Genomic DNA, 6000 nt, shown 5'->3' on the forward strand with positions numbered 1-6000 from the left:
AGGCAAGTTCTACGGTGTTTCTTAACATGACCTAACTGATTGAAACGCTTGCCACACTGCTTACAGCAGAAAGGCTTTTCTCCAGTGTGGATACGCTGGTGTGTTTTCAAAGTACCTGACTCACTGAAACTCTTGCCACACTGTTTACAGCTGAAAGGTTTTTCTCCAGTGTGAATTCGCCCGTGTATCTTCAGATTACTTATCGTATTGAAACACTTGCCACACTGTTTACAAAGGAAAGGTTTTTCTCCAGTGTGGATACGCTGGTGTGTCTTCAGGTAACTTAATGTACTGAAACTCTTGCCACACTGTTTACACCGGAAAGGTTTTTCTCCAGTGTGTGTACGTTGGTGTGTCTTTAAAGCGCTTAACCGACTGAAACATTTCTCACACTGTTTGCAGTCGAACGTTTTTTCTCCAGTGTGTGTAAGCTGATGTGTCTTCAAAGCGCTTAACTGACTGAAACATTTCTCACACTGTTTGCAGTCGAAAGGTTTTTCTCCAGTGTGTGTAAGCTGGTGTGTCTTCAAAGCGCTTAACTGACTGAAACATTTCTCACACTGTTTGCAGTCGAAAGGTTTTTCTCCAGTGTGTGTACGCCGGTGTCTCTTCAGGTCACACAGCACAATGAAACTTGCGTCACACTGTTTACACAGGAAGGGTTTTTTCCCCAGTGTGGATATGCTGGTGTCTGTTTAGATGACCTAACTGATTGAAACTCTTGCCACACTGCTTACAACAGAAAGTTTTTTCTCTGGTGTGGATACGCTGGTGTATGTTCAAACAGCTTAACTCACTGAAACATTTCTCACACTGTTTGCATTTGAAAGATTTTTCTCCAGTGTGGACACGCATGTGTCTCTTCAGATTACCCGACGTACTGAATGTCTTACCGCACTGTTTACATATAGGTATGTGGTTTTCTTTCCTGTATATGTCATCAGATCTATCTTTACTTCTCTTGGCTGAGTTCAAGCATCGGTCAGATCTTGATTCATCAGTTCCATCTCCTTTTCTCTGGCTGGTCATAGGGCTGGGAATTTGGACGGCCACTGGTTCATCGTCAAAGCTGCTTCTATCCATGGACTGTGATGTGGAAGGAGTCAGAGGTTTTCTGCGCTTTCCTCTGTTTATTAACTCATCCACATGTTCAGTGAGTGAATCAACCTTTTTCTCCATGTCCAGCAACCTGGCAGCGTATGGCTCGGGTGTATTTTCCAGCTGTAGCGTCCTTCCTTCCACCTCGTCCAGTCGGTCGGCAGCTCTCTTTAATTCTTTTGTGTGCGATAGGACCATTTGGGCCAGAGGATCCAGCTTCTCATCAATAGCCGAAATCAGTTTTCTGATCATCAAATCAAACGCTTTAGCAAGCCCGGGGTCTAATTCCGCCACGCTACAAACACTCTCCTCCTCCTCCATGATGCCGCCGTCTTGCGAGGGCAATGGCGCCGCAGCGTTCTCGTTAGGTTTGCGAGTATTGCGTCTGTTTGAGAGTTCTGACATTGTTTTTCCCAGCAGTTTTTTTGCCCTAAGAGGTTTTCTTAGGGCTTGAAGATCCGTCCTTTATATCCCTGTCTATCTCACTCGGGCTGCCTCAGTATAGTGTGCCTGAGTAGAATACTTACCTTGGTTATACTCATATAATGCTATACTCGGACTATAGTCTCAATTTCTATTCCTCACCATGACTTTCGGACATACTGTTGTTTTATAGAAGAGCACATCTTATATATGCTGACAAGAGCTTTGGTTTGATGTCACACACAACACAAACCGTCGCCATGCAATCCATTGGCCGGGTTTCCAAAAGTGTATTTTCTTTTTTTCTTTTTTTTTTCTTTTTTTTTTTTTGAATTGAGGGTATGCTTAGCTTAGGCATGTGCGTAGAGACCGTGCGTATAGCAGCAAACCAATTATCCGATCGTAGCATAAGAAGACTTCATTTGTAGCAGCTGGTTCTCAAGAGCACAGCATGCGACCCAACTGGCATCGGGAAACACTACTTAAGTTGGCTCTCAAAGATAGGCTATAGACAAAAAGAGCAGGGCAAACTTAGGCAAATGTTTTGTTAAAATTAGTCATTGCTTACTAGTTTTGAGATGGAGCCAACTCCAACTCCTTGGAGTTGTACATAGCATGTCTGCACCGAATGTCGCCGCAAACACAGTAGAGTAGGTGGGAGAAGAGCTGAATTAAAACAATATGCCTTGATGATTGTCAAATAAAGATTTTAATATGCATACACAACTTGAATGCTTAGATCTATATTATTGTGATGGTTCACTTTTAGAACATGGCCGGACCTTGTTCCTGCTGGTCTATGCTATATGCTATGACTGTAGGCTACTTCCTTGCCATTTTGTCGTGGATAGCTTGGGATACATCAGCACCATTACCTCCACCATATTCAGACAGTGATCTACTGGGACTAAATATAGTATACAAAGAAAAATAAATACTTATAAACGATCACAATAATAATAAGCACCGCCATTCTCCCTAATCTCCTTGAATGTATGCTGTTAGGGTCCCCCATGCCAGTCCCATGCCAAAAAACTATCAGAGAAAACGAGGGCTGCCCTCTCTAGCTTGCTGGAGGAATCCCCGGCAGAGCCTTGAAAACAGAGCAGCTCCACGATTCAACACGATTATAAAAAAATACTTCTTGCATGGGGATTTTCAAGTTGCAAATGTTGGAAACCGGCCGCAGTCCAACGGAAAATAGAGGGAATGGTCGGAACCAACCGACCTGGTGTTCGGGGTGGTGCGGCTGTGGCTGAGGAGCGGTGACGAGTGTGAGAGTAGCCTATGGCTCGGGTGAGCGTACGGTGGGATGGGATGGGAGGACCTGGATCGGAGGTTTGTTAACACATCGGGTGCCCACGAGGTGTCTACACGCCAATCTCTTTGATGTCTCTGGACGCCCAGCCCCAGTGCCCACGACGCGTTTGGCGCGTTTTACAATACTGTAGTTACTGTACATTGCTACCGCAATGAAGGCTCTACCACGGTGATCAAACGCCAACAATATGGGAAAAACACTACATTTCCCAAAATGCAGCGCGGTACATGTGACCAGGATGTGCAGTCTCCCTGCAGCCAATCACAAGCTTCTGTTCCTATCCTGCACTGCACTCTATCGTCCTCCCCTCGCAGGCTAGCACGACTCCTATGTATCATGGATACTAGTATTTTCCCAGTAACGGAGTCTCGGCGGAGATACACGTAACATGGCGGATTCTTCTCCTAGTCTAGCTTTTTCAATCACCATGTTCAATGCGCGGTCCTTTCTACCTACCGTGACACAAACGCTGTGGCCCAGGTTTGATAAAAAGATGTCCTGACTGAAAGAAAACTTTATCGTAAAAATAAACAGGACATCCGTGGATTACATTTACTCGTATCATGGATACTATTTTCCCAGTGACGCTGCGGAGGTAACGTAACATGGCGGATTCCTCTCCTGGTCTAGCTTTTTCAATCACCATGTTCAAAACGCGACCCTTTCTACCGCCCGTGATACACACGCTGTGGCCCAAGATTGGTAAAAAGCTGTCCTGACTGAAAGAAAAGATCATCGTGAAAATAAACTGGACATACTTGGATTACATTTACTCAACGTATTACGAATACTTTTTCCACGAAGCGAAGGTACGTAAATGACGTGTTGCCATGGAGACGATGGGCCCCTGTGAGGGTAAACCCTGAATTAACGTGGGCATCCAATGTGTTAAAAACACCCATTATTATAATTTTTTTTTCTGGTAACTCATAATACGTGATCAGGGTGTGTTTTTTCGATAACTTTTTTCATTTATTTTTAATAATTATTTTCTGTATTTCATTTTTTCCATTTTCTCAAATAATTATAAAAAATCACACCCAATGTGAAGTGAGCGGTGGTCATGCTTGCATAACGTCATCAGACTAGGATTTGAGTCTTGGATGTACAGGGTATGCTACACACACACGTTTTGCTATGGCAAAACGCTGAGGAAAAAGGCTACAGACATACGACATATGACATCACTAGACAAACATGATGCTACGTACACACATTTTGCTATGGCAAAACGCTGAGGAAAAAGGCTACAGACACACGCACAGCCACGTATAGGAGCGGTTTACCACCGCTCAAAAAAAGAAATTAAGAAAGTTATCGAAAAAACACGGCCTGCTCACGTATTAGGAGGGTAAAATGAGTCACCAGAAAAAACAATGGGTGTTTTAATGAATGAATCATGGTTAAAATTGAGTTTGAAGTTAAAATGGGTGTGTGTGTGGAGAAAAGCCCATAAGCTGTGCTCCTGTTGAAAGTGGAATATCCCTTTAATGTTCAAACATGGCATTATATCAATTACAGTTGAGTTTGAAGGTGTTTAAGGTACAATGTAAGTTCAGGTGGAAATTCCACTTCAGATAAAAATGCATTCATTCGTAATTCATTAATTCATTCATAACCTTTATTTAAACTCAGAGTATAATTGAGATATATAATTCAGGCCCTCATTTTGCAATATAGCCGAGATGCAATACAATACATTAATCAACAGCAATATACATTTACATAGAGCAATATGCCACTATTTAAAATGTAAATCAGAGGGCAGAATAAAAGAAAAAGACTAAAAGAGAGAATAATTAAAGCAGTTACAATCTAATCGAAAAGTATAAGAAACCATTGTCTCGAATTGACCTAAAGACTTCTGGAGCTCATTCCAATCCAATGGAGCACTGGCAGAGAATGCTCCCTTGTCTAGCTCTGTGTAAGCAAATGGAACTTTGAGCATCAGGAAGTCTGTTGAACGTGTCTGATAGGGACTAGGGTTCACATTCAACAGTGAACAAATATAAGCGAGGAGCAGTTCCTGAGATGGCTTTAAACAAAATACCAGTGCTTATCACGCCACTTATCACGCCTCTCAGATGGAGGATAAGCCTGAGTTCCCATAGAGCAGGGTTCCCCAATAGGCGGCCCGCGGGCCATTTGCGGCCCATGGGGGGCTACTCTTTGGCCCCCACCAACCCCAGTAATAATGGTGGTATAAGAGCAGCAACAACACTAGTATATCGTCGTTGTCATGTGGAAATCTCATATCTCCAAATATGTACGTTCTTTCGCAAATCATACAAGGCCGTCGCACAAAAGTAGTGAAAACAGCAGATCTACAAGCACCTTGAGGCGTTGTGTGCTTGTAGATCGGCTGTTCTCATTAGTTTAAAACATTTTTAAAATGATAAATGCAAAACGAACGGTTATGAACATACAAGATTTTCACCCGACAACAACGATATCTGAGCTGTCGCTGGAGTATCATTGATTTCTATTAATATTTTGGGGAAATGAAAATTATTTATACAATAAAAGATTATAAAAAATAAATGAAAAAAGTTATCGAAAAAACACGTCCTGCTCACGTATTCAGGGGTGTCAGGAGTCACCAGAAAAAAAGGACAGTTGTTTTCATTGAATCTATCATGGTTAAAATGGAGTTTGACGTTATAATGGGTTTGTATAGGAAGGTCCTAGAAGGGGGGAAATGGGGGAAATGAATATCAAATATCTAAATATTTCAAAAACTGTCCTGGGTTTTCCCAAAAGCCTGATTAGATGATAAAATGACAAAAAGTTTTTTCGAAAGTGAAATATCCCTTAACACAGCATCACACTCACTTTAACCACTGTATCCATTTACTGTTGGCTATTCAAAAATAGCAGATCTACAAGCTGACAGTGTGTCACTTTGTGCTTCGCTGCGAACTTGTACATCTACTATTTTTGAAACAAACAAATAAATCTTGAAACTCTGGTAAACTTGTGAATAATTTGCTTTCATTATAGCTTTTTATATAAATGTATGTCACTGTTCGCTCCTCGAGCCCTTGGACTTGTGTGACAGTGTTATTAGTTTGGGACTTTTAACCTGGTATTCGTGTTCTGTTATGTTTTCTTGTTGTTCTGTATTTCCGTACACTGTTGTGCCTTGTTGTTTTGTATCT

The sequence above is a fragment of the Nannobrachium achirus genome, assembly GCF_963921795.1.
Source record: "Nannobrachium achirus genome assembly, chromosome: 5".
NCBI classification, from domain to species: Eukaryota; Metazoa; Chordata; class Actinopteri; order Myctophiformes; family Myctophidae; genus Nannobrachium; species Nannobrachium achirus.